Here is a 12,871-nt window from a genome sequence, read left to right as displayed (position 1 = left end):
ACCTCCCCAGAGGAATCAAAATGTTGTTCCTGGGAATTTCTACAGAAAAAGCCATTTGCAGGAACACGATAGGAATCTGCACCACATTCTTTGGCAGGACTTCTCTCTCCTCACAGTTCTCTTTAGTAGAATGAGACAAATTTACAATCATAGACAAAATCTCCCCCAAGATTCCCTCTGAAGAACTTTTCCTCTCCTTCTCGAGGCTGGAGAAAGTATTGATCCTTTCCCAGTTGTGAAATACCATAATGTCTGGATTAATCATTCTGCTTTATTATTTCTAACTAAATTTTGTCCTTCACTATGACCTTGCTGTCTTAACGAAGGGGACTAGATGTTCATTCACTATAAAAAAAATTTGGTTGACCCCCAAAGTGAAGGATTACAAACTATGGTATAAATAACCTAGCTATTGGAAAAGGCATTAAAGGTAACTTATCAATTAGCCCTTTTTCCTTTCAATAAATCACCTCCCAGTGACATCTGACCCTGGCCAGCTGACATTTCTATAACCCATTTGCCACAGAGCTTGTATTAAATGGCTTCTGGTCACCCTAAATTTGGAGATTTTAATCTCTTATATTAAGCCGGTGGTTCTCAGTAATTCGCCAAATCTATTTTTATTGGCTTTGTAAATCAGAGTTATCCATGTCACTGACTGTGGTCAGGGAGAGAGGCGTTTGTCTGTGAAATTGGCTTGACACAGACCATTGACTGCAATGATAACAAGTGATTTGCGGAGCTGGATGGACAAGCTATTCACGCTTAAAGAGATTAAAATAGAACAAAATAAAAGGTTCCTTCTCCAGGGATAAGGTCCCAGGGAAAAAGGTGTGTGTTTGGTAAAGGAAAAACAATGCAAATCTGAAAGAAGACTAAGTCACACATCGTTTCTTCTTTAGACAGCCAAAGAAGGGGTTTGTATAAGGAGGCTGGCACAGCCAACCTGGTCATCTATCATCTGTGAATCACTAAAATCTCAAATCTGAAGTCTGATTCAGTCCTTTTGTGTTGGGTTCCACTGTCCTATTCATATTATGTCTAATAATGATAACTGGATATTTCTTAGATGTTTACTATGCCCTAAGCATTGTTCTAAACACTGGGGTAACCGCAATACAATCACATAATATAGAGTACCTGCCCCACACAGGGATCCCAGGGGGGATGAGCAGGTATATAATTTCTGAGACACAGAAGTAACTTGCCCAAGGTCACACAGCAGACAGGTGGTGGAGGGGAGATTAGAGCATTGTTGACTTTGTGTCTACATTCCCTAACACTGAGCAAAACTGTAGGAACTAAACATCCAATCTTACATTTTTGGAGAAATAGGGTATATGGACGATTATCTGCGGACTAAGTCCCATTTTGATACTAGTCGAGCCAAATGCATGACATTTCCAATTGAGGATTAGTAAAATGATTAGCAGAGCTTAATTAATTAAACCTGGATGAGAAGAACATAGATGGGGATGAGAGTTAGATCACCTTTCAATCTCCCTATTTTTGGCCCTAATATGACTTAGCCAATCAATTCATGGCACTGAACTCAGCACTTGGGATAGTATAGCAGCAGTGTGGCTTAGTGAAAAGAGCCTGGGCTTTGGAGTCAGAGGTCATGGGTTCAAATCCCTGCTCCGCCAATTGTCAGCTGTGTGACTTTGGGCAAGTCACTTAACCTCTCTGTGCCTCAGTACCCTCATCTTTAAAATGGGGATGAAGACTGTGAGCCCCCACCATGGGACAACCTGATCACCTTGTAACCTCCCCAGCACTTAGAATAGTGCTTTGCACATAGTAAGTGCTTAATAAATGCCATTATTATTATTATTATTATTATAACATCCTCCCAGGAGCAGCAGTGTTGGCCTAATGGATAGGGCACCGGCCTGGAAATCAGAAGGAACTGGGTTCTAATCCTGGCTCCAACACCTGTCTGCTGTGTAACCTTGGTCAAGACACATCACTTCTCTGGGCCTCTGTTACCTCATCTGTAAAATGGAGATTAAAACTGTGATCCCTAGGTGGAACATCGGCTAGGTCCAACCCTAGTAGCTTGTACCTCCCCAATGCTTAGTACAGTGCCTGGCACATAGTAAGAGCTTAACAAATACCATTTAGAAAGAAAAATTACTTAACTCCCTCTGTCCCCTTCAAAATGTGAATTGGTCCTTAGTCTATATTTAACTAATTGACTGATGGTTAATTTAGCCTGAACTCCTCAATAGAATTCAGAATATGGCAATAACAAAGAAGGATTGAAGAACACCCTACTGTTGCTGGTTTGCATGGGAGACTCCATTTTCTCTTTTGATAGTTCCTGTTATGTGAAATGTGGGCCCTCAATTTAAACCTTCACTACTAAATAATTGTCATCTGTGGATGAGGGGGCTATGGCAGGTGAGAATGAAGGAAAGACAGAGATCCTGAGGTTCCAATGCAGAATGGGCAAAGCTCTCACTTATTACCTCTGGAAAATGGGTTAATATTTAGTTTTCATGGTGGATCAAAGCCTTTGGAAATGAAGGTGCAATCAAGGAATATTAAATGTCAGGATTTTTTTTGCCATAGTTCATCATGAGAGGCTGAAGAGGAAGAGAAGGAGCTTAGAACCATCCAAGTTCTGCTACTGTTGCTTTCTTTTAATATGTAAGAAAATGCCAATAAAAGAGATTATCTAAAAGACCTGGGAAATTTAATAAAAGAAAAATATTAAAAATGTATATATATGTATATAAATACAGGCAGTGAAATGAAAGCCAGGAGTCATAGCCCATAGAAATGACAGATATGAGAGAATAAGTAAAAAGGCCTGGAAAATAACTGACAAATCCCTTCCTTTTTATGTCAGAAAAGAGGGGCTGGTGGTCTTTAAAATATGGTAAAAGCTAACCAAGGTAGAAATTTATCAGATAAGTTTGCCCTGGATAGTGCAGGTGCTAACAGTTACTATGAAGAAACCTGGCTGCCTCAGGGGTGCAATCATTCCTCAAGCAGGTGAAGACTTCTGAGGGGACCACTCTGAAAGAGCCAAGGGGGTTAAGATAAAAGGTTTGAGGGAAGCAGTGTGGCCTAGCGTAAAGAGCCTGGGCTTGGAGTCAGAGGACATTTGTACTAATCCTGGCTCAGCCATTTGCTGCGTGATGTTGGGCAAGTCACTTGAAGTCTCCGTGCCTCAGTTACCTCAATTGTAAAATGGGGATTCAATACCTGTTCTTCCTCCTACTTAGACTGTGAGCCCCATTTGGGACAGGGACTCTCTGACCTAATTAATTTGCACCTTCCCCAGTGCTTAGAACAGTGTTTGACATAGGTGTGGGAAAGACAAAAGGCCCATCACTCAAGGTGTACCACTTGGCCCTTTTATCTATTTTTTTTTAATATAATGGTATTTAAGAGCTTACTATGTGCCAGGCATTGTACTAAGCGCTAGGGTAGGTGCAAGTTAATTAGGGTGGACACAATTCATGTCCCACCTGGGGCTCATAGTCTTAATCCCCATTTTACAGATGAGGTAACTGAGATACAGAGAATTGAAGTGCCTTGCCCAGGGTCGCACAGCAGACATGTAGTGGAGCTGGGATTAGAACCCAAATCCTACTGATTCCCAGGCCAGTGCTCTATCCAGTAGGCCATGCAGTTACTGCATCTGTAAAAAATGAAAGGGAATTGATCTTGAAACCTGACAGGTCCTGGGAACAGTTTCCTCAAGTGGGCTGGGAGCATGTTCATTGTCATATCAATTAGAATGGATCAGTGGTATTTACTGAGCACTTACTGTGTGCAGAATACTGTACTAAGCACTTGGGGGAGTACAACACAACAGAGTTGAATAAGATTATGGCAGGGTGACCTGATTACCATGTATCTACTCTAGTGCTTAGAGCAGTGCTTGGCACATATTAAGTCCTTAACAAACACCATAGTTATTATTAAGTGGTAACAAGGGCTGTACCCTATCTGATAACCTTCTGTCAACCCCAGCTCTTGACATATAAAATACCAAAATCAACTAGTTTTTTGAAATGATAGCCATTAAGTGTTTACTATGTGCCAGGCACTGTACTAAACTCTAGGGTAGACATAAAGCTAATCAGGTTGAACGTACTCCATGTCTCTTTTAACTCCCAGGCTTGTGCTCTATCCAGTAGGCCATTCTGTTTCTCTACAGGTAAATATGAATGAATTGCTAGGGGAAAAGGACTTATTTCAATCATATTTGAGTGTTTGTGGTGTACAGAGCAGTATATTAAGTGCTTGGGAGAGTACAGTATAGCACATTAGTAAGCAAGTTCCTTGCCCACAATGGGCTTACAGTCTAGAGGTAGCACTGTGCCTCGTTCTCGCCTGTCCCGCCATCAACCCCCGGCCCACGTCCTCCCCGTGGCCGGGAATGCCCTCCCTCTGCACAACCGCCAAGCTAGCTCTCTTCCCCCCTGAAAAGCCCTACTGAGAGCTCACCTCCTCCAGGAGGCCTTCCCAGACTGAGCCCCCTCCTTCTTCTCCCCCTCCGCCCCATCCCCTCCCCATCCTCCCGCCCTTCCTCCTTTCCCTCCCCACAGCACCTGTATATATGTTTGTACAGATTTATTACCCTATTTTACTTGTACATATTTACTATTCTATATATTTTCTTTATGTTTTGTTTTGTTGTCTGTCTCCCCCTTCTAGACTGTGAGCCCGCTGTTAGGTAGGGACCGTCTCTATATGTTGCCAACTTGTACTTCCCAAGCGCTTAGTACAGTGCTCTGCACACAGTAAGCACTCAATAAATGTGATTGAATGAATGATTGAATGAATGAATGAATCAAATATGATCATTCTACAGGACGTGGAAGGTAGAAAGGGGGAAGGACTGAGGAGTGGCCATTACAGAGAGAAGCTGCAGTGTAAGCAGTAGATGGTAAACTCATGGACAGGCATTCTTTACCATTCATACTTAGTGCTTTGTATGGTGCTCTGCCCTCATTAAGTGCTTAATAAAGATGATTGATAGAGTGATTGTGATCTGTCCCCCTATCTGAGTGTTTAGTGCAGTGCTTGGCACATAGTAAGTGCTTAATAAATACCATAATAATGGCAAAGCAGCCATGTCACAGAAGGGGCTTGAGTGCCATGACAAATGGCACTGGCAAATGTTTACCATGATTCATGGGTTTACCACTTGTGCATCGGAATACTAGTGTATATCAAGCAATTGCAAGTGTATCAATCAATCATTGGTATTTATTGAGCTCTTACACCTTGCAGGGCACTGTGCATAGTGCTTGGGAGAGCACAGTACAACAGAGTTCATAGGCCTATTCCCTGTCTATAAGGAGCTTACAGTCTAGTGGGGAGACATACACTAAAATAAATTACAGATTTGTACCTAAGTGTTGAATGAAATGGAAGAAAGACAGCCTCTAATTTATATGGAAATATTTTCAATCCATCAATGACATTTATTGAGCCCTTACTGTGTGCAGAGCACTGTCCTAAGCACTTGGGAGAGTATACTACTACTGAGTTGGTAGATGTGTTCCCTGCAAGTCTGGAGAAATGCAGACTAGGTGGAAAACGATCCCTTTTCAGGAAATTCTTCAGGTTGAAAAGATCATGCATATGTCTGTTTTCACCTAAGGTTTATCTCATTTCCATCATTTACTGAAGCTATCTTTCATTGTCAATCACATTTAATAATAATAATGTTGATATTTAAGAGCTTACTATGTGCAAAGCACTGTTCTAAGCTCTGGGGGGGATACAAGGTGATCAGGTTGTCCCACGTGTGGCTCACAATCTTAATCCCCATTTTACAGATGAAGTAACTCAGGCACAGAGAAGTTAAATGACTTGTCCAAAGTCACACAGCCGGTAAGTGGCGGAGCCTGCATTAGAACCCATGGCTTCTGGCTCCCAAGCCCACACTCTTTCCACTGAACCACACTGCTTCCCTAAGCAGCATGCTCTATTTATTGAGCACTTAGTGAGTCCAGAGCATTGTGCAGAGCACTGTACTGACTTGTTCCCTTTACTCATGCAGTCATATTTATTGAGCTCTTACTGTGTGCAGAACACTGTACCAAGTGCTTGGAAGAGTACAATATAACAATAAACAGCACATTCCCTGTCCAGCCCCAAAGCACTTATGTACAAATCTGTAATTTATATTAATGTCTGTCTCCCCTCTAGATGTCTGTTTCCCCTCTAGACTAAGCTCATTGTGAGCAGAGAATGTGTCTGTTATATTGTACTCTCCCAAGCACTTAGTGCAGTGCTCTGCACACAGTAAAGGCTCAGTAAATACAATTGAATGACTGACTATGATAAGTGCCTGGGAGAGAAGGGTGGAATGGATCCCTGCCCTCAAGGAGCTTACAATTTCCTTCGTGGGAATTCTGTACAATTCTCTCATTTTGAGAATGAAAAAGCTGGAAGCTATTGATTAGTGCAGGAAAGAGCCCTCTCCAGAAAACCTCAATCTGAATGAAGGTGGGTCATTGTTACACTTGGGAAGAGACCTCCAATTTCATCATTGTTTACTGTGAGAGCTTTGAAGCCAGCTGAGCACGGCCTAGCCATTTGCTGTGATAAGTTTTACAAAATTAGAAAAAGATTCCTTAATATTCTAGTTTGGGGTTTTAATGTCCTTAATCCTGTCAGAAATAGCCTATTCTCCCAGCTCTGGGGATGGTTAATGGCATGGTTGTTTAGAAAGTCCATTGATGTATTGAATGTCCCACTGATAACAAACAGTCCTGACTTAAAAGAACATAAACTCATTAAAATAAAAAAGGCCCTTATTCCTAAGAGCTACCGTGGTGATTAGTCTAGCTTCAGGCAAACAATTGATTCCAGCTAAGGAAAAAGGCCCTCCATACCCCCCACCTTCACCCCCTCAGAAAGGCAACCTTAATTAATACATTTGCAAAACCACTGTCTCCTGTCTACCTTGAAACAAACTCAGAAATATCCTAGACTCTAGTCAATGCAACTGTATTCCAAGGCTGGTGCCTTGTCAATTTAAATTAAACCCTTACTGTATCCAAATAGCATTCTAAATGCTATTCTTTCATTTCCTCTCCAACATCTGGATTGATCCCTTCTCTCTCAATCCTCTGTGTCTCTCCCCAACAATATATTTAACTAACCTACATTGCCTTTCAGCTCGTAGAACTCTCTGGTTGGTGTCTAGCAAGTGGGCAGCTTGTTAAGATTGGAAATTCCTCAAAATGAAGACCTTATTTTATGTTTAGTCAAGTCCTGGAAGCTTTTGCTTCTCCAAAACCATCATCATAAAACAGAACAGAGCTTGGGGATAGACAAAAACAGCTGACTGCTTTGTGGAAGCTACAAAGGCCTTTTTGGGTAGCTTGACTTTTATTGTACAGGCAGAGAAAAGCTGCAAATTAAAAGCCTGTTGCTACCCCCATGAACTGTAGAGAACAACAATAGTTCAAAGCTAGATGGGTTACCCATTTGCCCATTTGTGTTTCTGATTATTCTTTAAAAGTTAGGATAACTCCCAAAGGCTAAAGTTATACAGAAAATGAAAGCGAAAACTAACGATACTTGTATTGAAGTGCTCACGTGTGCCAAGCACTGTATTAAGCTCTGGGGTAGAATCAAGATAATCAGGATGGACACAAGTCCTGCCTCATATGGGGGTTACAGCGTAAAGGGAAAGGGAGGGCAGGTATTTAATCCCCATGTTACAGATGAGGAAATTGAGGCACAGAGAAGTTAAATGACTTGCCCAAGGTCACACAGCAGGTCCTAAGATTGGTGGATGAGAAGAATCCAGTTCACACCCCTATTTTACTAAGTATGAAGCTTTTTACCCTGCCACCTAATAATTATAACTGTGGCCTCGTTGAGAATGCTTTATGTGCCAAGCCCTATAATAAGCACTGGAGCAGATACAGATAATTAGGAGAGATACAGTCCCTGCCCTGCATGGGCATCCCAATCAAATGGGGATGGGAAAACAGGTATTTAAGTCTCAATTGGAGAAGCAGCGTGGCTCAGTGGAAAGAGCATGGGCTTTGGAGTCAGAGGTCATGGGTTCAAATCCCAGCTCCACCAATTGTCAGCTGTGTGACTTTGGGCAAGTCACTTCACTTCTCTGGGCCTCAGTTACCTCATCTGTAAAATGGGGATTAAGACTGTGAGCCCCCCCGGGACAACCTGATCACCTTGTAACCTCCCCAGCGTTTAGAACAGTGCTTTGCACATAGTAAGCACTTAATAAATGCCATTTAAAAAAATTTACTGGTAAGTGACCTTAAGCTGAGGGAATTTTTGTGATTTTTACCCAATGCCATCAAGTGGGTCACCTTACCAACACCCTGGTACTTTACAAAACTGTGCTTTCCTCCTTCAGGGGTCTCTGGAATTTTTCCACTTGTTCCATATGTTGGGTCCCTCTTCACAATCCCTTCCTTTGATGCACAAATCTGCACCTTTGACACTGTCCTATCAAATTCAAAGCTCACACCACCCAGAGTTCCCACAGCATTCTTCCTCTATACCTGTGCTTATGTTCCTGAGCACTGATTGAAGAATTATAGACACCAGGGTGACTTCTGCCACTTTAAATCCCCCCTCACCTGCTAGAACTCTTCTGCTCAACAGTCTTTTTCTTCCCTCACCAACTCCCACCATGCATTCATTCTTTCAAATGTATTTATTGAGCACTTCATGCAGAGCAGTGTACTAAGTGCTTGGGAGAGTACAGTACAGCGATAAAGAGAGACAATCCTTGCCCTCAATGAGCTCACAGTCTAGAGGAGAGGAGACAGACATGAATACAAGCAAACAGGCAACGGCATAAATATATAAAATTACAGATATACATAAGTGCTATGGGGTGGGGAGATCTAGATTCTAGATCATTACCTCAGTCAATTAGTAGGATTTATTCTTTATTTAATACTACTATGTGCAAAACCTTGCGCTAGGCACTTGAGTGGACTAGAAGTAGAAGACACAATCCCTTCCTTCAGGAGCCCACAATTTAATGGGGGAAATCAACACAAAATGATTTAAAAATAGAAGGAATAAGATAATGGAAAGAGGGAGAAGTGGGTGAGGAATTGCTAAAAAAAGATTATGTAAATAATCCATACAGGAGTTCTACCTGAAGTTGTAAACAGTTCGTGGTAGAAGTAATTTTGCCCAAGAGCGATCCTCCAGGAACGTTTTTCACAGCAGACCCCCTCTTCATTAAGTATCCTGTTGGACCCTGTTGGCAAGTTTACCCCATCTCAACGTGATCCACTAGGCAGAACCTTGTCTCAGTGAGGGCATTGTCTTTTCTGATCCACGAACCCCTTTTATCCACAGCAGGCACTTCAAGGTTGCTTGCTTTAAGTAACATAACCTTCCCCCATTACCTTTCCCTCATTTTTCACCAACAACTAATTAATGGGTCATCTGCACTTGCTCAGATCTTGTCACCTTGTTCCTCCATTTCAAAATATGCACATGCTATAGCTTTTTTTTAAAAAAAAATAGTATTTAAGTACTTATTACGTGCCAGACACTGTACTAAGCATGGTGTAGATACAAGTTAATCAGTTTGGGCACAGTTCATGTTCCACATGTGCCTCAGTCTTAATCTCCATTTTATAGATGAGGTAAATGAGGTTTAGAGAAGTTAAGTGACTTGCCCCAGGTCAAACAGCTGACAAGTGGCAGAACTGGGATTAGATTCCAGATCTTTCTGACTCCCGGGCCCATGCTCTATCCATTAGACCACACTGCTTCTCAGCTTGTGAGGTCCAACAGAGCCCAGGTTGTAGTTAGGGACGTTCCTCTCCATAAACCTCACGTTTCTTCTGTGTTCATCTCTCAGTTCCTCAGCCTATCAGCATCACTTGGGAGTTACTCTGGACTCTTTACCCAGTTAACAGTGTGCTGAAGTGGAGGTAGAATATGGGGAGAATAAAAATTAAATGGGTAGAGCTGTCTGATGGAGATACGATTTCAGAAGTGTTTGGAAGTTAGGGAGGAAAGTGGTCTGCCAGATGTGGAAGGGAAGGTTTGAGAGTGAGAGATGAGATGAGTGCGAGGCACAGTGAGTCGATTGTCATTACAGGAGTGAAGGGTGCCAACTCTAGATTGTAAACTTGTTGTAGGCAAGGAATGTGCCTGCCAACTCTATTGTATTGTAATCTTTCCCAAGCACTTAGTAGTGCTCTGAGCTCGGTAAGCACTCAATAAATACCCCTGATGATGGTGATGATGAGAGGTGTGGGCTGAGTAGGGGGAAAGATTTGACTGAGTGACTGAAAAGATAGTGGTCAGGAATTTCTGCTTCATGTAGAGAGGAAAGAGCAGCAATTGGAGGAGTCCTTGAGGAGTCAGGAGACATGCTAAATTCATTCATTCAATTGTATTTATTGAGAGCTTACTGTGTGCAGAGCACTGTACTAAGCGCTTGGGAAGTACAAGTTGGCAACATATAGAGATGGTCCCTACGCAACAGTGGGCTCACAGTCTAGAAGATGATGTTTCAGAAAAGTTATCTGGGCAGCAGAATGAAGCATGGAATAGAGAAGGCAGAGACAGGAGGAAGAGGAGATCAGAGAGGAGTAACTTTGGGGAACTTCCTCTCCCATGGGCTTAGTATGCAGAAAGTGCTCAATAAATATGATTGCATGAATGAATGAATGAACTTTCTAAGTCTGTCTCCAAGTTTCACCAGCCAAATGAGAAATACAATATCTGCCTCACAGATGGTGGGGGCCAGGAGATAACTGCATATTAACAGTGTAAATGAATGATCATAAAATAAGTTATTAGGGTAAGTATTTGGAATGGTTGAATTAACCAAGGAAGAATTAGCCAAAGGTCTAAGGGATGACCTGTTGGAAGTGATTATAAGGGGATCATTTAGACTATAAGCTCATTGTGGGCAGGGGACTTGTCTACCAACTCTGTGATTGTACTCTCCCCAGCACTTAGTAAAGTGCTCCACATACAGTAAGTGTCTCTAGACTGTAAGCTCACTGTGGGGAAGGAATGGGTCTACCAAAGCAGCATGGCATAGTGGATAAAGCACGGTCCTGGAAGTCAGAAGGTCATGGATTCTAATCTGTGCTCTGTCACGTCTTCTGTGTGGCCTTGGGCAAATCATTTTACTTCTCTGTGTCACAGTTACCTCATCTGTAAAATGGGGATTAAGACTGTGAGCCCCATGAAGGGCAGGGACTGTGTCCATCTGGATTTGCCTGTATCTACCCCAGGGCATACTACAGTGCCTGGCAATTAGTAATAGTAAGCGCTTAATGCTTATTATACTACCCCAGGTGCTTAGTGCAATTTCTTCCACACAGTAAGCACTTAATAAATGCGGTTGATAAAGTGGTCAATAAATGTTATTGATTGACTCTTGCTCAAGATCTTAAGGGAGCAATCCTAAGGGACAGTCCACCAATATAAGAAAATGAAGTTTAGTAAAGGTCAGGGCACTAGCAGGAAGGATCCAATGTAGAGAAGCCAAACCCAAGAGACTAAGAAAGATAGCTGTTACTCAGAAAGGTCATCCTAGAGGGTTAGAACAAACTATATCAATGCCAAGAAAAGGGAAGAAGGATAAGAAGATTCTAAGGGTGGAACAACATGGATTTCTAGAGAGACTGAAGGGCAAGGAGGGATAAGTACCTAAAGCTGAAATTTTGTCAAATTTTAGAAGTAGCTTATATATATGCTATTTACCTGCTTTTTAATCATTTGTATCTATGCTCTTTTTATCTATAGTTTTTTGATCGTTTATATCCTTTATCTACTCCCTTTAATTAGTATAGTGTTTGGCACATTGTAAGCACTTAATAAATACCACAATGTATTAAGCTCCTCAAGGTCAGGAACAGCATCTTCTACCTGTCTTTTATACCACTTCTATACTCTCCCAACCATTTGGGAAGCATGACCTAATGGCTAGGGCACATGCCTGGGAGTCAGGAGGCCTGGGTTCTAATCCCAACTCCACCATGTCTGCTGTGTGACCTTGGGTAAGTCACTTAACTTCTCTGTGCTTGTTACCTTATCTATAAAATGGGGATTAAGACTGTGAGTCCCTTGTAGGGCAGGGACTGTGTCCAACCTGATTACCTTAATATGTGCTTGGCTCCTCTTAAGTGCTTAACGATACCACATTTCTTATTCTTATTCAGTACAATGCTGTCCACCAGATGGTGCTTGACAAATACTATTAATTGATTTGTGCAGGCATACCCTCAAGTTCCAGATACCCCATGATCATCTTCATGTTGCTTGTTAAGCACTTACTCAGTGGAAAGAGCACGGGCTTTGGAGTGAGAGGTCATGGGTTCAAATCCCAGCTCTGCCAATTGTCAGCTGTGTGACTTTGGGCAAGTCACTTAACTTCTCTGTGCCTCAGTTCCCTCATCTGTAAAATGGGGATGGAGACTGTGAGCCCTCTGTGGGACAACCTCATCACCTTGTAACCCCCCCCCCAACCCCCAGTGCTTAGAGCAGTGCTCTACACATAGTAAGCACTTAATAATTGCCATTATTATTATTATTATTATTATTACATTACACTTTGGGGTAGAGACTAGTTAATCAGATTGGGCACAGTTCCTGTCCCACATTGGGCTCACTGTCTAAGTAGGAGGAAGTAAGATTTAATCCCCATTTTATGGATGAAGTAATTGAGGCACAAGGAAGTTGAGTGATTTGCCCAAGTCACACACAACAGACAAGTGGCAGAGCCGGGATTAAACCAAGGTCCTCTGATTCCCAGGCCCGTAATCTTTCCACTAGGCCAAGGTGCTTCTCCATACAACTGATACTTAAAATCGGGGAATACATCCAGAAATTTTTGATATCTTACCCAACATTACAACCACCCCATAGT

Source organism: Tachyglossus aculeatus, chromosome 21 (genome assembly GCF_015852505.1).
Source record: "Tachyglossus aculeatus isolate mTacAcu1 chromosome 21, mTacAcu1.pri, whole genome shotgun sequence".
Lineage (NCBI taxonomy): Eukaryota > Metazoa > Chordata > Mammalia > Monotremata > Tachyglossidae > Tachyglossus > Tachyglossus aculeatus.
Note: the sequence above shows the minus strand (reverse complement) of the source record.